This window comes from Macaca nemestrina, chromosome 3 (assembly GCF_043159975.1).
Source record: "Macaca nemestrina isolate mMacNem1 chromosome 3, mMacNem.hap1, whole genome shotgun sequence".
Classification (NCBI taxonomy): domain Eukaryota; kingdom Metazoa; phylum Chordata; class Mammalia; order Primates; family Cercopithecidae; genus Macaca; species Macaca nemestrina.
This window is the reverse complement of record NC_092127.1, coordinates 27,563,919-27,588,770: the sequence shown is the minus strand read 5'-3', so window position 1 is coordinate 27,588,770 and position 24,852 is coordinate 27,563,919. Positions and strand designations below refer to the sequence as shown.

The following is a 24,852-nucleotide window of genomic DNA, read 5'->3' as shown; positions in this document are numbered from 1 at the left end:
TTTGTGGAAAATCAGTTGCCTGAAAATACAAGTATAAGGAAATCTCTGAAGGATTAACATTAGATTTATCAGCAGAAACCTTACAGGCCAAAAAAGAATGGGATAATGTATTCAAGTTCTGAAGGAAAAAGAAAACAACCTGCTAGCTAAGAATTCTATACCCATCATGGTTATCAATTAGGAATAAAAGATAAATAAAGTATTTCTCAGGCATGCAAACCTGAGGAAATTGAAAATCCCTAGACTAACCCTACACAAAATTTTAAGTGAGTTTTATATCTAGAAGAAAAAGGATAATACATACTGTCATGAAAACATACAAAAAAAAAAACTACTAATAGAGTTGTTACACAAATGAGAAAGAGAAAGGAATCTAATCTTACAACTATAGAAATCCATCAACCCACAAAAATAAATTAAAAGAGGAAACGAAGGCTGTATGAAACAACCAGAACACAATTAACAGAATGAAACATGTAAATTTTCAACTATGAATAAAAATTTTGAATTCAAATGATTTAAATTCCTCCAATTAAAAAATATAGACTGGCTGAATTAATAAAAGTGAAATAAAATACAACAAGATCCAACTGCATGCTGCCTATAAGAAATTCTCTTCCCAGAAAGACACTCTTAGACTAAAAGTAAAGAGAGGAAAAAAGACATTCCATGCAAATATAAATGAAAAGCAAGCAGGAGTAGCTGTATTCATATCACATAAAATAGACTTTAAGTAAAAAAACACAAATGCAGACAAAAAGGTAGTATATAATACTATAGGAATCACTTCAGCAAGACTATATAACAATTTCAAATATATAGGCACTCAATACCAAAGCACCCAGCTATATAAAGCAAATGTTATTAGAGCTAAAGGAAGAAATAGACTCTAGTACAATAACAGTTCAGGACTTCAACACCCCACATTCAGCACTGGGCAGGTCATCTAGACAGATAATCAGCATAGAAACCTTGAACTTAACTGCACTATAGACCAAACAGACCCCATAGACATTTAGAAAACATTTCATCCAACAGCTGATGAATACACATTCTTTTCATCAGCACATGGAATATTCTCCAGGATAGATCGTATGTTAGGCCACAACAGAAGTTTCAACACATTTTAAAAGATCAAAATTATATCAAGCATCTTCAGACCACAATAGAATAAAACTAGAAATCAATAATAAAAAATTTGAAAACTGTGCAATACATACACAAACACATGAAAATTAAACAACAAGCTCCTTAATAATGAATGGGTCAGTGAAGAAATTAATAGGAAAATAAAAAATTCCTTAATATTAGATTTTTAATACAAAGATTATGTGCTAATTGGCATCAGTTATGATAAAATGATATCATTGCTTATATATTAGATGTGTCATTGAGATATAACATAAATATCTACAGTAAGTGATCAGTGAAAGTTTGATGCAAAGAGATACTAATAGATAATATGCCGGAGTTTTAAATCAAATGGCAGGCATATATAATTATTTGTTATCCATTGATGAAAGTCAGTTTAATTGACATTAGTTTAATGTACAAAACAATACACTATTAATAAAGGAATATCTAATCAGAGTTCACAATTTTCCTTCTCATTTGCAAAGCCAAAGTGTGTTTATTTACTAAGCATATCTTTCCTTTCCACCACCAACATACAGAACAAAGATAAAATCATATCAAGAGAATTCTCATTTTGTTATTCTTCCAAACTATAAAGGTGAAATGAAATATAAAACAAAGTAATTTTAAAGGAAAATAACAAGGTTCTGAAATCTATTAGGAATACTATAAGGGAAAACATATCAACAAATGAATTCACAAGTAATTATTTATCTACCACTACTTTAATAAATAAATATACTACATTAATTTGTTTCTAAGTATGAGAATAGTTATTCGAACAAAGTTTTATAGTTAGGTAACAAATACAGGCACCACTCAGTGAAAATAATATTAACAAAGTAGTTTCATTCTATTACAATAGTAAACACTTAAAATCTAAGATATATTTAATTATAGCCTACTTAGCATTTCAAAATTTAAATGTGTGATGGTTAATTTTATGTGTTCTAACTAACTGGGTCACATGGTGCTAAACTATATAGTCAAATATCAGTCTGGGTAGTGTTTCTGTGAGGGTGTATTTGAATGAGATTGACATATAAATCGGTAGACCAAGTAAAGCAGATTACTCTCCTGAATGGGGGTGGACCTCAAGCAAACACTAAATCCTCAATACAACAAAAAAGGCTGATCTTCCCCTGAGTAAGAGAATTTCTTCTGCCTAACTGCCTTTCAACTAGGAAATTGACTATTGCCTTTGACCTTGAACTGAAGCACTGACTCTTCCTGGGTCTCAAGCAAGCCAGCCTTCAGAATAAACCTACACCGTCAGCAACCCTTGGTGTCCAGTTTGGTGATTCATCTTATTGCACTTAGGATGGTTGGCCTCTAATCTGTGTGAGCCAATTCTTACAATAAATATTTTTATATATCTACATATGTATATAGACATACATATACATACATATTTACATCCCATTATCTTATTATATATGTTTCACTATAGAACTATATGTTTTTAATAAATTGTGCTATCGTGTGTGTGTGTGTTTGTATATTTTTATGGGTATGAACTCAATATAATATTATTTTGATTTAAAAGATAACTGCTTTTAAATTGACCAGTATAGGAAACATCTGTTTCTTATTAATATGTGTCTTGCAATAAATTATCTGATTGATAAATTGCTAACACCACAGTTAAGTTTTTTATAAGTCAAACACATATCAATAAGGAACAGATATCATAAAATATCACATATTTTGTGATATACCTTTAATCTTTGCAAAAAACAGGAAAACTTTACATCAAAAAATGTCTCAAGAAGCAGAAAATTGTAGGTTCTATGCAGCTATATTTTGAAAATATGCTTCTGACTAAAAATAACATAGATAATGTTTAACTATAACAGCAAGTATAAAAAATATCTACTGTACAGTGATTATAGTTCACTTCAGTGAGTTAATTTTTGTCAGGGTAATATTTAATTCGTAAAATTGTAGGGAAATTAATAGTTCTAAATCGGAATATCTACTTATTCTGGTATAATTGCATATAAAATGGAATATTCTTAGAGTACTCTTCCTTTTCAGAAATAAGGTAGCATTGATAAGAAAATGTTTGTATTGTTCACAAGTGATTCCCACAGCAATACAGATGCTGTCATTAACATCTTCAGGCCAATACATTTTAAAAGTAAATTAAATATTGTGCATTTTATACTTTTTTTTCTTTTTCTTTTTTTTTTTTTTTTTTTTTTTGAGACGGAGTCTCGCTCTGTCGCCCAGGCTGGAGTGCAGTGGCTGGATCTCAGCTCCCTGCAAGCTCCGCCTCCCGGGTTCACGCCATTCTCCTGCCTCAGCCTCCCGAGTAGCTGGGACTACAGGTGCCCGCCACCTCGCCCGGCTAGTTTTTTGTATTTTTAGTAGAGACGGGGATTCACTGTGTTATCCAGGATGGTCTCGATCTCCTGACCTCATGATCCGCCCCTCTCGGACTCCCAAAGTGCTGGGATTACAGGCGGGAGCCACCGCACCGCACTTTATACTTTTAAGCTTGGCAATGAGGAAGTAATACATGTAAAAACCAAATTTTTTTCCTTGTATTTTCACATCTCTCAGTTGTTTCACTGTTCATGAAAACTCTTATTCTACTATAAAAAGAAATTAAATTAGTTCAGCACAATTAGCCCTTCACAAAGTCAGCTGGATTATATATAGCCACTTTCCAATTTCAGGTTATTTTGAATTCTGCTTTTAGTGACCTAGTAATTCCCAAGACAGAAGTATTTTGCTCACCACTTAGTAACTTACAGATTTGTCATTTCCCCTTTTCTGAAAAAAAGTCTTAAAATTTTTTACTGTTAGATACAGTTATTTTTTTACAATCATGGATATGCATTTTTCTTTGAATATTTATTATTATTTAAATTATGACATGCTTAATAATGTTTGCCAGGTTTTTATTTTTTTTTAATTTGAGTCTTTTGTTTCTTCCTAAGTTTATCAGTTTTAAACTTATAACTTTGATCAAAGAATTTTTTCACTAAAGACTATATTTCAAAATGGGATACCAGTGGTACTATGTACCAAGAATTTAATAATCATCTTGAATTGACATTAGTAAATATATTATCAAATTTATTAACATATTAAATTTCAAGAATATAGCAGACGTAATTGTTCCACTTACTATGCACTCACTGTGGAACTGTTCCACAATCATACGAACTTTCTGTAAGCAAGTCTCAGACCTTTCTTTTTCTACTACTTCAATTTACAAATAAAAATTATATGTATTTAAGGTATACAACATGATGTTTTGATATATGTATACATTGTGGGATGGTTGAATCAAGCTAATTAACATATGCATTACCTCACATACAGAGGCTCCTTACCTTACGATGAGATTATATACTGATAAATATATGCTGAAAATATCATAATTGAAAATGTGTTTAATACCGAACATTTAGCCTACTAAACATCATAGTTTAGCCTAGCCCACCTTAGATGTGCTAAGAACACTTTCATTAGCCTACAACTGGCCCAAATCATCTAACACAAAGCCCATTTTATAATAAAGTGTTAAATATCTCATGGCATTTATTGAATACTGTTTTTTACTGAAAGTGAAAAACACAACTTATAACCACAACCCCAAGCCCACAAGGGTAGTTTTAAATATGCAGTATCTGTGCCACAGGAAAACCCAGGGGAAGTTATTAATATACAATTTGGCCAACTGGATGTACAGCTGAAGCCCCATGTAGACTCAAAGCCAAAGCTTTCCCTAGGATGTGTCCCATCAATGGCATTTCTCAACTTCCTGATTTCTTAACCCCTTGTCCATTCTGTTGTTTGGATAGACAGAGGATAAAATTCACATTTCCCAAACTTCCTTTTTTTCCTCAAGGGTTTGGATGTGAGTTGAGTTTCTCCAATTAGATGAATTTGCATAAGATTTGGAGTCACTGAGACAGAGGCCATCTTCCTGATGCTACTGCTGTCAGAAAACAATGCAGTAACAATGAGTGTTAGAGATAGTTGTGGCTTGAATTAGCATTCCAGTGTCCAGGTGTCAGCTCCATGAGGATCTGAGGCAGGGGTAGAGACAGATGCTATGTTCCAGTGTTTGGTCATCATGTTCATGAGTATGAGAGTCAGCTGCGATGGAGCACCAATACCTTCCTGATGTTAAGTGGAGGATCTGAAGATTTACACTACTTACACACTAGCGAATTAGTCTGCACAGTTTCATGGATGCTGATAGAGGACACCAGTCTCCTGGATCATAGGCAAATGACTGTATTACTAATAGTGGAGCAGAAATCTTAATTTTCTCCTTTGAGGTAATGTCTCATCATTACACCAAGGCAGTGAAGACACACCCATATAGATGCTGCCCACTTTCCTTAGGGACAGCCACAAGCGGTGATCAGTTAAAAACTGAGTACAAAGGCTGTCACAATTGTGTCAGTTGAGTCATTCTGGAAAGATCATCCCAGCTTCAGAACTCCCTGTGGGGGCGGCTGGAATCTCTGTTGCAACCGCATTGTAACTTAATTCCTTCCTCCAAACTCTCCTGCTTCTCTCATTATATAAAAGTGATTTCCTCAGAGTATTCCCAAAAAGACATCTGAATCCAAATCTCTTTCTCAGCTTCTGTTTCTGAGAAACCAATTTAAGGCATATACTACAGATGGAAGAAAATAGAAACGATTCTTGGAATCTCAAGCACAAATACTTGAATACTGGTATCCGATGCTTACAAAATCTTTGAGGTGGCTAAAGGAGTAAAAGTCTGAGGCCACAACTGAACTACCAGCTCAGAACTATCATGGCGCTATAGCTATAGCTAAGATTTCAGAGTCTGTTTTTGGGACACAGTTCTCCAAGTGTTTCTTACGTTTCTGCACATTTTTCTGAGCAAAGCATTAATTGCCTTCTTTTTCCCAAACTGTCTTGTCAAGAATCTTTGCATACTGCACAATTGTGGAAGATAAAGATACTATTTACATCTGGGGGAGAGTGCACGTTTGTTTGATTTTCCGTATAATAAAGATAATGTGCATTACATTTATTTAGGTAAAGCTTCAATAGGTTTGCTACAGCTTATTTCAAAATTTGATTTGGGATTTCTGAGCTCTGAGTAATTCAGCTGTGAGACAAACCCACAATTATTCAATGAAATATGGTTACATAGATTATCATCTGAGGTTATTTAGGATAATGTACTGGTGAAGGCAAGACTTCTGTGGATAAAGTGGATGCTGGGATCCAACATTGTGATGTGAAAGAATACAAAGATGAGGGTGGGCAATGGTTGCTTCAGTCGGCACTGTAATACAGAAAATTATAAGCTAAGGGCTTCATATGCTCAGATGAGAGGCCCAAACAGGTTCTGTAATGGCCCTAAAATTATGTCTTATAGTTTACAGACACAGGATTCATGTATCAAAAAAATCACTTGTACAATTCAACCATATAGGTGGCTGAAACTGAACATAAATTAAATTTATAACTTAGGTATTTCTCTTACATACGAGTTAGTGTACCACTTGGGGAAAAATGAGTCTCTGAAAATTAGAATGGATCTAATTGGATTCCTTGAAATATAGCATACAGAGCCTCCATCGCCAGTAGAACCAGTTGCATGTACATGTGTCTGAATCCATTTTGTGTTGTTAAAAACTGAATACCTGTAACTAGGTAATTTATAACAAAATATGTTTGTTGGCTTATGGTTCTGAAGGTTAGAAGGTCCATTACCAAGGGGCTGGCAGCTTTCAAGGGCCTTCTTGCTGTGGTTTTCCCTGGGAGAAAAGCACGAGAGGGCAAGAGAGTGAGGGAGAGAGAAAGAAAGAGGGAGTCCAATTGGTCCTGTTATAATGAGCCCACTCCTACTGCTACGATGTTGGCATTAATCCATTCATGAGGGTGGTGCCCCCATTACCCAAATACCTCCTCAGAAAATTGCATTGTATATCAAATTTCCAACACATAAACTTTGGGGACCACATTCAAACCATAGTAATATGTCTAATCAAACTACTTCTGTCTTGCTTAGACACACTGTAATAACCTCACTTAATGTGGATATCTTACAATCATATGCTGATATTTGTTCTGCCCCATTCTTATTCCTCAGTGTCAGATTCAGCATGGCCTGTGGGGAAAATACAAATCCTGACTAAGGAGAAGGTAACTAAAACACCAAAATACTTGTAAGATTTTGATAATTTGTACCAATAAAACCTAGAAGAACATATGTGGTGATAACTTAAAAAATAACTATAGAGGAAGAAAAATAACTTTAGATTAGACCATAGTTATCAATATAGGTATAATTATGAGCATTCTGGATTTATAAGGCTAATTTCAGAATATAACAATGGATTCTTTTGCTTGATTTATTAACCAAAATAAAACTCAACAGTGCCCTAAATTAATTAATATTGAGAGTTCTAAACTTTCTTAATATACTACAATATATTAAATAAAGCACTCAAGTTGACAGTCAAGTTAGAATAGATTCACCTTTAGCTACATACTCAAGTTCTTTAATAATGTCTCTTGAAATACTAGACAGTAAAATCTTTATAAAGGCATAGGTGCATTGATCACCAGCATCCCTGAAAACCATAGTGGTTATGTTAACAGGATAAATCAACTCTAAATGTTTGATTTAGCACCTGTACATAGATGGACCAGCCAATTCCTAGGCAGGTTGATTACATGGGTCACATTCCATCATGCATTTGGTAGAAATTTTCCACACTGGAACAGACAGTAATCTGCATGTGGATATACCTTTCCTGTTGGTAACATTTCTGAAGCTGTCTCCTTTTTGGGATTTACCAAGTGCTTCATGTACAGCTATATATACCATAAAATACTGCTTCTGGAGGAAATAACTCATTTTTAGGTAAGATAAGTGGTTTATATGACAATGAAATTCACTGTTCTTACCATGAATCCCAATACCTAGAAGCGGCTGACTTTACCAATAAGTGGAATGGTTTAATTTATTTAGGATTCAGTTATGTTGCCATCTAGAAGGAAATAATTGCTTGTAAGTTCATGGTATGAGATAGATATTATAAACAGGTAACCAATACATGATGCTGTTCTCCCTTCTCCCAGAGTGCCAGGAAACAGAGAGAAGTGGTAGAAGTGGAGGAAGTATTTCTCATTACTACATTAATAAACTATTCTCAAATTTTGCTCATTTTTCCTTCAGCTTCAAGTTTTGTTACTTTAGTATCCAAAGGAGGAATGCTCCCACTTAGGGATCAAAGAAACTTTCCACTGACCTGGATGTTGAAACAGCCACTTGACAATTTTACACCTTTAAGCAGTTGAAACTGGAAGTAGATAAGGAAACTGACTATGAATGTCAAGGGAACCAAGTCACAGGCACAAAACATCTGTCTGAAACTCAAGAGGTTCTCTGGACTAACTCATGACACTTTTGCATGTGTTGGTAAATATTGATGGACGGTTAGAGAAACTTAATACAAGCAAAATCACTAAACACCCAGGACAAATTTCAGGAGAGAAATTTGTTCATGCTCTACTGCAGAAAACATCAGTAACAACAATAAGAAAACTCCAATGGTTGAGGTATTCTCTCACATGTAATAGTTAGTGGAGGAAGGGTGTTTTATGATCCCATTGAGAGTTATAAATTATGGAGACCACCTGGATTTCCGCTTTCCTCTACTCTATACCTGTTGCAAATATCAACCATTTGAAAAATATTAATCTACTTTTCTCCTATGGGTTTACATAAGATATGTAGGTGGTGGTTAGCTTTCTAATTTAGTTTTCAGGTTAGAGCATATCAGGTAGAATTTATTTAACAAAATTAGTGCAATGAATATCCTGTCGAGACGCATTCCGTGAGTGATATAGCTCAGCATGCCTACAAGTCTACTTCTGGGCATATCATTATGGAAACATGACTTCTGGAGACAGAGTAGAGAAGGGAAGAGGAAAGGACAGAAGGTTTTAGCTGTATCTCTTTCTTTTTCATGTTTTACAAAAAGAAAGACACGGGAAATGTTAATATTTATAAAATGGTTATGAGCATGTGGGTTTCTATTGTACATTTTTCTGTATGTTTTATGTGTTAAAAGTTTTAAAAACTCAATAACAAATACATGAGGAAGGATTTTTATATATTGCCCTTAAACTCGCATATGTAAATATTTGATTATAGTAAAAATCCCTTGAATTTGACAAAATATGATACAATTCTTCAGGGTAGGATCAGAGCAACTTCAAAGTACTTTAATTTCCAAAGTGGAAAAAGTCATATAATGAGAATAGGAGAAGGATTTAGGAAGGCTCAATTCACTCAAGAAAAATGAAATAGAAGAAAAAAACTACATAATCAGAATATTCAATCACATCAAACTGGAAAGAGTTTTTGGGATAATAAAGTGGAATTTGGACTCAAGGTAATGCTAGCATGTGGTATGAGGAGCAAGAAACTATTGTTTGTTATAGGAACATATTAGATTGGTCAAGTGTATACTACAGGAAAATAGTATACACTTCAGGAAAACAACAATGAAGGGATTATGGCAAGCCAAAGCTAATATTAGTTGGCAGAAAAGGCAATTGAGTACTTGCCTGAAGGTACTATAAATTTTTCCAAAATACTATGATACCTACTGCAATCAGGAAAAGTGTATCAGCATCCCCAGAATGATATTTTTTTGTGTTACTTACATAACCTTTAACGATTCTGCCTTTTCTATCACACAATGAGCAACGTCCCTTGAAACAACATAGTAGTGAGATTATTGTATGTTTGATGGATGCCTAGTGCCTCTTTCAATATAATTTATTTCAATCAGCTTTGGAAATAATTTCACTTACATTTTTATAACATTTACCTTTCTATGACAAATTGTGTAAGGATTTATTCTGGCTTAATGTATTAAATGTGTGTTCTAACACTGATATGAATAATTAAGCCTCATGCTGCAGGGCGTAAGCTGATTGCTAGAGGGTTTTAAGGAGGTATGCTCCTTCTGTGCACAAAACTGTGTAATGACAAATTAAAACACACACAGAGAAAGAAAGAATCTGATGTCCATTACTCAGTAGGTACTTAAATAAAAACTTCTCTGGAAATTTCTAAGAGAGAAGTTAATCCTAGAAATACTTGCAAAGTTTTATAAACTGTGCCATTTATAAATGTACCATAGATTGGTATTTTCCTTAAAATTAGTGGTAAAGCAATCCATTTTTAAAGTTTTACTATTTTCTTGTATGATGTATTTCTGATTTCATTATCTCATCTCTAAAATGTTGCTTTTCAGTTTGAGTATCAGTATTTTGAAACTAAATCTGGACAAAAGCCCCCATACCCTCAAATTTGCTCATGTGTTCTTTTTCTTATCGAAGTTATTGATGTGAGTTTGAGAAGCAAACTAGGCAGTAGATTAAATACAGGTGCTTCTAAAGCACAATTTCATAACAGACAAATCCTCAATAAATGGACTAAAAGGATCCTAGTATATTTAAATTGATGAAGTTTAAAATTATTGCTGTGAACTAAGCATTAATAAGCTGTGTTGGTTTTAAAAGTATTATTCTATGCAAATTATTCTCTAGGGGTTTATTTTTTCCAAAAATAATAATTGAAATTTCCAAGTTTGAAATAGACCATTCAGTTAACTGAGCAGAAAAGTTCATTTTAGGGCATATTTTTATCCACGCCCTCTAAATAAACTCTACTTTAGGAAGCATTCTGATTATTTAATGAAGACTATTTAATCACTCTTCATATAATACCACTCTCTCAAAAACTAGCAATATTGGGATTTATACAAAATCAGAGTTTTCCAGAGTCAGTAGCACCAAAATGCTCTTAACAAGCAGTCCTCATTAGAGTTGATCAGAACGGACACAATACAATGGATCGCAGTGAAACTAGGGGTTCAAGGGGCACTAGGGGAGGGCCCTTTGCTAATGAAGCAGATCAAAGGCAAAAATTTGGTCAGAATTATTTAATTCTCATTTATTTCTGGCCTGGCATTTGGTTACTCAAAGGCCAATTTGCAAAGTGATTCTGTTTGTGAGCAAAGCCCTGATAAATTAAACAATATATGTATATAAAATAATTAGCACAGTCAAATTTTTGTCTTCAAAGACAAGATAGACATAGGTAAGAAAGAAAGAGCTCATGCTTTTGCCATTGGAATCAAGCCATAGAAAAATGGTTAGTGTATTCCTTTATTTCTAAAGAGGGCATTGCAAAAAGTATTCCAGTTATTATTTAACACCAACATACAGTTTATATAGTAATTTGGCAAACAAAAGCTCATCTATAGTATGACACCCTGTTCAAAGATATTGTAAAATAAAGAATATATATAATATGAAAATAGAACCAGAAAGAAAATTAGAAAACTACTTCTCTCTCTCTCCCTCTCTCTCTCTCTCTCTCACACACACACACACCCCCCTTCTTAAGCTGACAAAATTTATAAGAATGTTTACTTCCATGATTTCTAAACAGAGCTCAGAAACCAAAAATCAGCCCTTAATCCTAATAAAACATCTTAAACAAGTGACCAATGGATTCTTCAAAATCACCTAGAGCACATAGGATTTTAAACGTGCAGTGATTCCAACGTTTAAAAATTAAGGTATTTCATACCAATATGAAAATGTTGGCTTCTCTTTTAAAAATAAAATTATTTTAATACAATTGGCATTATCTGATTTTTAGGATTTAGACAGATAACACTCAGCTGTGGAATCATTTGATTGTTGTGCCTTTATCGGTGTTGATCTCTAATCTCCTTTCCAATAGCTTTTATAGTAGTTGGAGAATAACATTTCCACTTTCGTTTGGTTTGATTTTGAGAGTTTGCATTTTTCTAGGAAATTACTCATTCTGTCTAAATTTTGAAATTGCTGCAATTGAATTGCTATAAGAATTGCTTATGATTGTTTTCCCCTTTGCCGGTATTTCCTATTATTGTTCACATATATTATTGGTTAGGCTTAAAAGAAGATTACATATTTTATTGGTAATTTAACAAAAGAGTTTTGGGATTTATTTACCTGTTCAATTAATGTTTATTGTCTGCTTTTATTTTATTAGTTCCTTATTCCTGATTTTATTTGATTTATTCTTTGTTCAATTTGAGAATAAACAAATTCTTATTTTTTTTTCAAATTCTTTGATGATGAAGATATTTAAGTGTATATCTCTTTCTCTATGTTTTCTAGTTTCTCACAGCATTCACTAGACCCAATTCATTTATTTATGTTTCTTGGTTCTTAAATTTATTGCATTTATAACTTCTAAATATCAACACATCAAATAAATATAAATATTATATGTTTATATATTAAATATAAACATACACATCTTCTGATGTCAGGATCATACTAAATTTAACCCACAAATACAAGTACTTAATTAAGGAAGGACATCAAACTTTTTCTTTTCTTTTTTCTTTTTTTTTTTTTTTGCAGATGAGGTATAAAATAAATACTCTTACCTGTTCAATCTCAAGGGGCATCCAAACACATTCAGAAACTAATCACAGAAAAAAATGCTTCCATACATACTAAATCAATATCAAATACAAATTTGAATGGTAATTTTGAAGCCACTTCATACTGAGATTTTATAAGCTTGCTAAATGAATGATATCAGTAAAACCAGCTGCCAGTATTTAGCACTTACTCAGTGGCAAGTGCTTTGAGAGACATTTGTTTGGAAAATAGTTTAGAAGAAGAATATTCATGCCAGAGACAATATACTATTTTATCCATTGTTACACTTTGAACAAAATGGCTGAACATTTTCTTTTACAATATTGATTTAACATAGTTTTATTGGAAACATGCAGAGAACATACAAGGGCTAATACTTTGTGATTGTTTTGTGTTTAATGGCTAAGAAAATGTAATGAAAGTATTCACAAGGTTAAATTCATAAAAACTAATGAGCAATCATTACCACATGCTATGCTCTAATTCTCACAGGGATTAATGATATGTACATGCTTTATTAAAGTATGAAAAAATTAGATAGTTCAACTTTAGGGTATAAAATATTGACTCTCTTTAAGAATACAGAGTTTTGGGTTAGATAAATATATGTTTTCATTCAAAAAGTTTTTGTGAAATTAAACAGCTTTATTAAAAGAAAATGAAATAATTTAGAAAAATCTCTTCTTTTGGAAGAGATCTTCTCCCTGGAAAACAAGATTTTCAACTGAAAATATATAATTTTTCAATAGGAAAATCCATGTTGCTAACTGGTTACAAAATCTAGGGACTTTTAATATACTTGCAAGGAATAATTTCACATATTATCAAAACATCAATTTATATAATAGTAGAACATGTAAAACTTTAAGAAATAAACCTAACAAAATAGGCAGCATCAATATTAGGGAAGGTATGAAACACTACTGAAAAACATAAAGAAAACATTAATTGAAAGACTTCTTTAAGGGAAAAATTAAATTCATTATTATAAGATGATTCTTCTTAATGTAAAATTGACTGGCATGACTGCCAATGAATATCTGATGCAAGAACAAGTTAATAATTTTAATGCAATGCAACAATAAATCATTTTATAATTTAGACATTATCTCCATGTATATTTGTGGGAAAAAAAGAGTATCAAATAGGCAGAATGAATTTAGGGAATATAACTAACAGGGATGATACATGCCCATTAAAATATTAAAATATATTTTAAAGTTATAACAAATAAAATTATAGCCTTTATGCTAGAATGAACAGATGCATCAGTGGTGTAAATTATAAATTACAGAACCAGAGTTTCGTAGAGCTGATTGTTAGCTGATATAAACACAAAATAATCCTGATTGGTCAATGTCTATACTATACTTATTGTTAAATTTTCAGAATATCATCTCCTGGAGTCAGGTTTATTTAATTGATGATTAAATAGTATTTTAAAAGGTTGAAAAAAATTACAACCCATTTATAAATAACATTTGAAAAACAGTCAATCATTTGGAAAAAAGAAATAAAGAAATAAAGATTCATGACCCAAATATCAGTATAAAAATACAACAACAAAATGTATTACAAACTTTTGCATGTGTATGTGCAGATGGGCATACACAGCTGCCAGTATTTAGTGCATACTCAGTGGCAAGTGCTTTGAGAGAAAAGTTTGTTTTTTTTGGAAAATAGTTTATAATAAGAATATTCATGTCAGGAACAATATACTATTTTATCCATTGTTACACTTTGAACAAATTTCACAAAACTTTTTGAATGAAAACATATATTTTCAATCAAATGTTTGTGGCACTATTCACAATAGTAAAGATTTGGAATCAACCCAAATGCCCATCAATGATAGAATGGATAAAGAAAATGTGACACATATACACCATGGAATACTATGCAGCCATAAAAATGAATTAGTTCATGTCCTTTGTAGGGACATGAATGAAGTTGGAAACCATCATTCTTGGCAAACTAACACAAGAACAGAAAATCAAACACTACATGTTCTCACTTATAAATGGGAGTTGAACAATGAGAACACATGGAAACAGGGAGGGGAACATCACACACCAGCACCTGTTGGGGGGCATGTGGCTAGAGGAGGGATAGCATTAGGAGAAATATCTAATGTAGATGACGGGTTGACGGGTGTAGCAAACCACCATGGCGGGTGCATACCTATGTAACAAACCTGCACATTCTGCACATGTACCCCAGAACTTAAAGTATAATAGAATGCATATTTAAACTTTTAAATGCAAAGGTAAATTACTAAACCATATCACTTCTAGGATAAATATTCTAGAATGGAATTTTGTCCTTAGCACATTTCCAGTATAGTGAGGGGAAAAAAATCTATACTAAATAACAGCTGTTACAAGTTGTTTAAAAAATTGGGAAACTTTCCTATACAAATAAGACAAAATATTTTTAAAGATATAAAATAATTTATTCTGTCCCAACAAATATTTTACATTTTCATCCTGAATATTCTATTTACTAAAATCTTTTGAGGCTATGGAATAGTCTGGTAAAAAATTTCTAATAACTAGAACTAAAATGTTAATGTGTTCAATATATTATCAAGTACTGTTATATACTTATAAAAGATAATATTCCCACAGTGAAAAATCACAAAGAAAATTCAATTACCCAACAAATATAAATTCTTTAAATCACTAAAAAAGTACTTTACAATCAGGAATTTTTTTCTATTTCAGTATAAGGAAGTTTGAGTGAAATAAATTTTAATTATAATAATTTTTCAAAAAAACCAAATATATATTTCTCAGTTGCTTACAATCATCCAGTATTTCAAATATACGTGTGTATATATGTTTATGTGTTTATAGACACACACTTATATGTATGAAGACAACTCCAGCATCCAATACATATCTGGTGCATGCATATCTAATCATTAGCCAGGTGTTAAATAACCAGTTTCATTAACAAGAAATGTTATTGAGATGGATGTGAAAAATAAAGATAATGATACTTGAAGAAGTATGAACTTGGACACCCAGAATTCCTTCCTTGTCATGGTAGCCCTGCCATTTAATAGTTCTGTCACTTGCATGGTGCTTCACTATACCTACAAGAATTCAGTCTCTTAGATACTAAAATGCAGAGCTTTGGATTTGATACCTTTGAGATATCCAACTATTATGCTATGTGATTTTATTCCAAACCAATGTCACAATTTAATTTACATCACAAACTGCCACAGTTACATTAAGTAGGGACTCCTGAGCAAGGTAAAACAAATGTAAATATAGTCAGCGTTTTAAAAATTTACAGCACATGAAGCAGGTAGTCTCTGAAGTTGAATTTGTTGGTAGCCACAGGGCATTGTCAATGTGGGAGCTACATGTAATATTTAATATTCTTTCCCTTAATATTTAATACATTTAATGTGTTGTTTAATCAGCCATTATTAGAATGCATTCTTTAAATATCTAATTTCCACAGGCACCAGGCTAAATCCAAAATTTCTGTAACTTAGATTAGAAAAAAATACACTCTCTTAATGTCTTTATTTATGTAATTTCCACCCCACATATTATTGCCATTGCATTTATATTATCTCTCATGCTCATTACCCCCTCCTTTATCCCTTTTCCTATCTTTCTTTATTTCATTCTCTTCCTCCCTCCTTTATTTTTGCTATTCTTCCACAAACTTCAATTTTGATAATAAATTTATTTTCTTGATTATGTCTTGACCTAGTATGCCATGGCAAGATTAACAATATATATGATATTTATAAAACCTTCAGTTCTAGCATAATGCATATGTGATGTGCTACCATTACTTTTTAATCATCAAGGCTTACACCTCTGTGGGATGCATTGGAAAATGGATGCCATCTAAAATGTTTTTCCTTTTTTATGACTCTTTTAATGCCAAATTTATAGTTTATTTCAAATGTACTTTGCCAGGGGAATTTATTTTTCCTCTTCTGGTTTCTCTACGTCTTTCATACTGTTTATTGATCTGAGAGCTACAGGTTTGTATATTTTTAGAAAGAGCTTAAAACTTCATTTCTAGATACTCAACAAACTTCTATTGAACTGCTATTTAGGAAAATAACAAAATTTTAGATTTAGAAAGAAGTTAAGGCTTCGGTAATGTTCAATAGTTAAGGAAAATGAAATCAAGCATATCTGATTCTTTGGTTAAATCCAAGTGTGTAAATAATATTTTACAATTACGTATGATCTTGTGAATATTAATATGACTATTTGAATATTTAAAAGAGATAACCTTCACCTGATGATAAACATTTTCTTTTATTTATAGCCATAAATCTTAATTTACTGATGAGTCAAATTTGAGAAAATCTATAAAGCAATGCAAGCAAATTCAGTCATTGAGAGAGATGCCAGAAACCTTCTCTAGATTTTCAGTGTTTTTCACGAACACGACTACCTTATCTCCGCCAAAAGGAAATAAAGCAAACTTTAATCATTTTTGAAAAAGTTAATTAAAAAAAAAGTAATTCAAATTTCACCCAAATGAAACACTGCAATTTATCTGAGTGGGGCTTACATAAGGTTACTTCAATTAATGAAAGTTAGTTTGAACAAAGAAATGTTTAATGATTTATGGGTTTATAATTTTCTGTATCAAACTATACAGCACAGGAAACTTAATTTTGGTGTTATGTAAATATTCTCAATTCTTATAATGACAGAGAGAATAAAGAGGAAAGAGGAGAAAACATACAGGAGTGAATATATCTTATACTTAAAAATGATTTTTAAAAATACAGTGTATTTAATGGAAAAAGAAAGAAAAGTACCAATAGAGGTTCTCTAACACTCTGATTACAAAGTTAACTAATCTTCTAACCCTCTGCCCTCACTTACTGTAGAAATCATGAGAGCCACTGGAATTCTGGGGCATTTGTGTAATAAGCACAAGTTAAATATGCCAACATCATTCAGCTTTGTAGATAGTTGTCGACATACTCTAACCAAGGCTTTCAGAGTTACTATGGACCTTCCTACCACAATGCTGCTTTGGAGGTGACAAAATACCACTGCACTGTTCAAACCCACAATCCCAGAGCTCACATTACCTATGAATCAACTGTGTACTTGACAAAATCACTATTTAAATGTATGAATCAATGAGATACAGTCAGTTGAGGTTACAGCCATTTTGAGTACGAAAACAAATTGCTTTGTCATAGTTCTTGTAGTTGTTCTTGGATTATGGATTATGATACACTTCAGTGATCAGTTTCTTTATTGTGAATGGATTAGGGAAATACTCAAAAAATAATACTTAGTTTTTAAAAAGCCTTCAAGACATGAGTAGCACTTTTGATTAACTTCTAGATTATTTTTCTTCTTCCACCCCCATTTTTTGTGAATTACCCAGATTATGATATTTAAATAACATTTGTGCCATTACAAGCAAGTTAAAGTTTAGCAACAAGATTCTAATCACAAGATATATCAAATGTGGCAAATTGTGAATTAATAATATATAATTTTTTAAATCTAGATTTTTTTGGTGCGTAATAGAATATTAGGTTACCTTGTGTGCCCCACTCATCTTTTTTATAAAGAAATGTATAGAATTATAACTCAAGTATTCACTTTTCAAGATTTTTGAAGTTACTTAATTATAAATTTTCTTTCAAATGTCATTTTGTATCTATATATATCTAAATATTTCTCAAAAAAGCCATTGACTTAGGATCAGAAAAATGACACAAAACTGCCACATTTTTACTTCATCCTCAATAAGTTACTCAAAGTAATTTACTATAAGCTGACTATTTTCCACGCATATTTGAGAGTATTCAGTCAAAATAGAAACAATCATCTCATAGACTAGATGATTTTTAACACACTCAAAATACATAACTGTAAGTTAGCTACTTAAGAGAGAAGGAAGAATTATGATATAGACACTTAGATATTTATTAGAAACAGACTTAATTTTGTAGAAAGTAAAGTAACTACTTGTGATGTTAAAATCTCTAAGTAAGGAAAACTGAAACATTTTGTCTGATGCTTTCTCCCATAAGGCAGCGGTTCTCAAATGTTTAAGTGGTTCTCAAATTTACTCAGAATTACTAGGAAGACTGATTTTAATAGGTATAATATGCATTTCCAACAACTTCCCAAATGCTATGGTCTGAATGTATCCCCATGAAAGCATGTGTAGGACACTTGATCCCCAATACATCAGTGTTGGGAAGTGGGATCTAAGGAGAGATGATTAGGCCATGAGAGCTCTGCCCTCATGAATAGATCAATGTTATCACAGGAGTGGGTTCATTATTGTGAGACTGGGTTTCCTATTAAGGGAATAGTTGCATATCTCTTTCTCTCTCACCCTCTCATGCTCTCTTGCCTTCCATGGGATAATGCAGCAAGAAGCCGTTGCTAGTTGCTGGCACCTTAATAGTGTACTTCCCAGTATCTAGAAATGTGAGAAATTTGTTTCAAGTTACTTAGTCTCTGGTAATCTGTTATAGCAAAACAGAACCAACTAAGACACCAAGGGATGCTGATGGAGCTTTTTCTGGGACCACATTTTCTGAACCACTGCTTTAAGAAATTGAGTTTGTAGGCCAAGTGTGATGGCTCACGCCTGTAATCTCAGCACTTTGGGAGGCCGAGGTGGGTAGATCTCTTGAGGTCAGGAGTTCGAGACCAGCCTGGCCAATATGGTGAAACCCCATCTCTACTAAAAATAAAAAATAGCCGGATGTGGTGATGCGTACCTGTAATCCCAGTTACTCGGGAAACTGAGGCAGGAGAATCGCTTGAACCCAGGAGGCAGAGGTTGCAGTGAGCTGAGATTAAGTCACTGAACTCCACCCTGGGCGACAGAGCAAGACTGTCTCAAAAACACAGAAACTGGGTTTGTAGTATCATTGCTATACTTAAAAATCAAGTTAAACTTCTGCCTACAGAACAGTACAATTTGAATTCCAGATTATTGTGCAAAATGACTAGTCTTTCCAAAGTATTATTAACTAATGCTTGATAAAAATTTGCTTCTTTATAAAATTACATTTCATGAAAAATCAGCAACATATGTTATTAAACTTCAAAGTTTATAAAATTACCAATGTCTTTTTAAAAAATATTTGTGGATACATATTTTATTTTTATTATTATATATTTTTTCCCTCTGATTTTCAATAAAACTGACAAAAAAACAAGCAATGGGGAAAAGACTCTCTATTTAGTCAATGGTGCTGGGATAACTGGCTAGCCATATGCAGATGATTAAAGCGGGACCCCTTCCTTACACCATATACAAAAGTCAACAGCAGATGGATTAAATACTTAAAAGTAAAACCTAAAACTATGAAAACCTTAGGAAACAACATAGGCAATACCATCCTGCACATAGGAAAAGGCAAAAATTTCATGACAGATACCAAAAGCAATCACAACAAAAGCAAAAATTAACAAGTGGGATCCAATTAAAATGAGGCTGTTTGTTTTTCTACACAGCAAAAGAGTCTATCAGCGGAGTAAATAGACAACCTACAAAATGTGAGAAAACTTCTGCAAACTATGCATCTGACAAAGTTCTGGTATACAGCATCTATAAGGAACTTAAACAAATTTACAAAAGAAAAACGAACAACCTCATTAGAAAGCGGGAAAAGGACATTAATAGACATTTCTCAAAAAAAGACGTGGATGTACCCAACAAGCATCTGAAATAAAAGCTCAAAATCACTAAGCATTAGAGGAATGCCCATCAAAACCACAATGAAGGCCAGGCGCGGTGACTCACGTCTATAATCCCATCACTTTTGGAGGTCGAGGCAGGTGGATCACTTGAGGCCAGGAGTTCCAGACCAGCCTGGCCAACAGTGTGAAATCCCGTCTCTGCTAAAAATACAAAAATTAGCTGGGCGTGGTGGTGCATGCCTGTAATCCCAACTACTCAGGAGGCTGAGGCACGGATCCCTTGAACCCGGGAGGCAGAGGTTCCAGTGAGCCGAGATTGCACCACTACATTCCAACCACAGCAACAAAGCCAGAAACACACACACACAGACAGACAGACAGACACACACACACACACACACACACACGAGATACCATACATTTTAATAGCAGTATTAAAAAACTTTACCAACATCTTTACATTCGTTTGTCTTAAAAACTTTCCATAGATTCCTTGTCAATCGTAGATAAGATCTAAAAGTTGTACTCTTGTTTACTGTACCCTCCATCACCTTTCTGCTCCTTATGTTTTTAAACTGAGTCACTGCCTCTGCCTTCTTCTTCTATGTTAAATACTTTTAATCATTGATGATATTGAAGTGATTATTCAGTTTGTGAATATAAGTCTTGCCTTCCACTTAGAATACATTTACTCCTTCTTCTTAGTAACTCCAAAATTATTTCTTTCAGGTTTCAGCTACATTGTCATTTCAGCCATTCTGCTCCCTAAGACCAGATTGAAGATCATCCTATATGCTCCACTGCACTCTGCAATGACCTCAAGATTCTTGCTTGATAGATTATCCATTTTCCTGACTAATATACTGTTGAAATCTCTGCACTACTACAGACTTAAATGTATTTTAGTATTGGGAGATTTTAAATATCTAAACTTCAGATAGGCATCTCACTTCATAATCTTCATTTACTATCAGTTGTGATTTAAACTAAAATATTTTCTCTTAGGAGTAGACCCAACCTAGTCTGAACAAGTGTCTTGGGTTTTGGGGTGGGGGGTTACTTCAAGTTTTCATTAAACATTTCCAACCCTCCTTCCCCAGTTAACCTGGCAAACAGTTATGCTAATGAAAGACACGATTCAAACATTCTCTCTGGAAGTTCTGTTCTTATTACTTGTTGGACTTCATCCTCTAAGGCTTTATTTGTGGCCTGATGAGTTTTAAGTTTGTTTGTCCTCTGCTAATGTAAGTACATATTGTAGTCATCCCGTCTCATATACCGCAAGTTGACTCTCTCTCTACTCAACGTTGCACTATTATTTTCTTTGGTCTTCCAACAACTACATCAATAAAAAAAAATTATAATCAACACAAAGTTCTCATAAAAGTGGGTTTCCTTTTATATGGAACTACTTTTATTAGTTATATTTATATATAGAGAGAAATTATATATAAGATAATCTATAAGGTTATCTATAAGGTAATCTATAGAATATATGTATATTTTATATTATATTTTAGACAATATATGTATATTTGTAGATCACCTTATAGAAGAATATATATAATATCTATATAGAGGAATATAGAATTCTATATTATATATAAAATGTGTAATGTTTCCACATTTAAAACACACATAAATCAATATTTTCATGACTTTTTAATATTCAAACCTGAGGTACATTAATACAATGGTTGTCTATTCTGATAGCTCTTTAATCTAGGAACTTTTATAAAATACCCATGCTGGATTCCAGTTCCAGAAGTGTTTATATAATTTTTTATTGAAATGTACCAGGCATCTTCATGTTTATATGTTTCCAGGTGATGCTAATGTCTAGTCAAGATTGATAACCACTGTGTTAGAAGCCCTTAAAGTCATTTTATACCTGGAATTCCTTCCTTGAAATATTCTTAAATCATTAAAAAGAAACAAGTTTGAAAGAAAATAGTTTTCTACAAGTTTACATAATGTTTAACCATAAGGATACTAAATAAAATTTTTCTGTTGGGAGCCAGCAGTATTTGTTATTTTTTATAACTGGTAAGAGATAAATTTCTCAACAGATGATCATTTTGCTGCTAGAAATTATTTCACCTGACTTACATTCCTCAGAATAGCAATAATATAACACTGAAAGTAACTCATTTTGAGATCCTTTTCCTAAAATTTGATAAGTAGAAGAAGTAAGCTACATTAGCTTTATCTAGAAACTCAAAAATTCTAACAACGGGAAAAGATAGCTGAGGCTGGGCACAGTGGCTCATGTCTGCAATCCCAGCACTTGGGGAGGCTGAGGCAGGTGGATTACCAGGTCAGGAATTTGAGATCAGCCTGACCAACATGGTGAAACCCCGTCTCTACTAAAACTGCAAAAATTAGCCAGACGTGGTGGTGCACACCTGTTATCCCAGCTACTCAGGAGGCTGAGGCAGGAGAATCACTTGTACCCGGGAGGCAGATGTTGCAGTGAGCCAAGATCATGCTGCTGTGTTTCAACCAGGGTGACAGAGCGAGACTCTGTCTTCAAAAAAAAAAAAAAAAAAAAAAAGATAGCTGAGGCTATGTCTTCCAGTGGTATAGGGGTTTATACCTTATAAGCATAGGTAATTGAAATGAACCTCTAGATTCAGCAAGTGTCTGTAATTAATAATGATGAAATTACAAGAAAAGTACAGGACCAAGTGAATTTCAAGTGTCATTAAACACTGAGATAAACTAGAATGGAAAATGAGAAGAGTGGTGATAGTATAAGACTAGTGTTCCAACAGATACAAAGAAAAACCACTGAAGTACAGCAGTGCTCATTTTTGTGTGTTATACTTTCTTTACATCTTAAATGCTATACTAATCTCGAATTTTCAGGAATTTTTCACTTCCAGAAAATTTTAACTAATTTAAAAAATACTAGAAAACAGGTCAAATGTTTGTTGGCAAATCCCAACACTTCTCTGAAATAAAGTTACTATGTTTTCCAGTGGTATAATCTCTACCAGAAGGAATAAATGTTTCCACAGTAAAATATTATTTTACCAATTACCAGAAAATATTGCAAAAACACAACATTGGAGTCAATCCTGATAGGGATTAAGGAGAGATAAAAGCTGGTTCACATTCCTTCTTTAAAAAAAATACAAATATGAAATGCCATACCTGAGAGACTATTTTTATATAAAATAATTAGATGTTAGGTACTTTGGTGTGTATTTTTTTATACAAAAGCTATAAGAAGCTTAAACTGATAATCACTATGTTTCCTCACATATCAAAAGATGGGAATGTCTTTAAGAAAAAAAAATCACAAATTTCTGTGATTTGTTTATCATTTTGTGCAAATTCACAATTGAAGAATGACTCTTGTTCTAAATTAGATATTGCATACTAATTTGCATTTTATAAACCATCCAAAAAAGAACTTTATAAGAAATTTTAGGGAGTCAATATTAGTATTTTTTCACTTGGATTATAAACATTCAATCATGAATCATTCTGTCTTGTTCAACATTTGACCACAGCAGCAATAATATATCATTTGCTCACATCTCATCTTTTCTAGGTAGACAAAATAAAGCTCAAATTAAAATAATTATTAAGAACCATTTTGATAAATTTTATAAAAACAAGTATGCTGGCACAAACACTTTGTTAAATTCTTAAGAATTATCTGCTAAAGGCTGGGCACGGTGGCTCATGCCTGCAATCCCAGCACTTTGGGAGGTCAAGGGAGGCAGATCACAAGATCAAGAGATCAAGACCATCCTAGCTAACACAGGGAACCCCATCTCTACTAAAAATACAAAAAATTAGTTGGACGTGGTGGCAGGTGCCTGTAATCCCAGCTACTCAGGATGCTGAGGCAGGAGAATCGCTTGAACTCGGGAGGCGGAGGTTGCTGTAAGCCGAGATTTCACCAGTGCACTCCAGCCTGGGCAACAGAGCCAGACTCTGTCTCAAAAAAAAAAAAAAAAAAAAAAAGAAAAAGAAAAAGAAAAAGAAAAAGAAAAAAAAATTATCTGCTAAAGCTAAACATGTCAGCTTTACGACCTAAAATTAACTCCAAGAGAAATGAGTACATAATACCCAACAGAAGGTATACACGAGAATGTCATAATAGCACCAAACCAGAAACAACCCAAACTTCCATCCATAGTGGAGTGGATAATAAATTGCATACTGAATTTTGTATAATGGGACACTGCAGAGTAACAAAAACAATACGCTTCTGCAACATTCAGACATAATATTAAGCAAAAAATTAAAAAAAAAATAAAACCAACAGACATGAAAGAATACCTACTGTAGGACTCTATTTATTCTATTCATATAAATTTCAAAGGCAAAACTAATTCATAGTGAAATATACAAGAGTAGTTGCCATCAGAAGATGGTATTTCAACAGTATATAGTAATTAGTCAGAAGTGGCAAGAGTAAACTTCTGAAGTTCAGGAGATACTTTGTGTCATAATCTGAGTGGTAGTACTGTAAGTATATACAAATCGAAATATGGATTGAAGTATACAATGAAGCACTTTATATCACTTCAATTTTACCTCAGAGGAAGGA

The 24,852-nt window shown here is 33.0% G+C and overlaps 1 protein-coding gene and 1 long non-coding RNA gene across 8 annotated transcripts in view; one reads left to right on the top strand and one right to left on the bottom strand.

The window, feature by feature from the left end:
* The window catches only part of LOC139362292 (uncharacterized), a 51,382-nt gene extending 30,266 nt beyond the window's left edge, over positions 1–21,116 (top strand). Inside the window, exon 3 of the long non-coding RNA XR_011620861.1 lies at positions 21,015–21,116. This is a non-coding gene — a long non-coding RNA (uncharacterized lncRNA). The remainder of the gene's footprint in view (positions 1–21,014) is intronic.
* Positions 1–24,852, bottom strand: part of LOC105488649 (follistatin like 5) — an 813,494-nt gene that overhangs the window by 720,784 nt on the left and 67,858 nt on the right. The window lies entirely within an intron of this gene.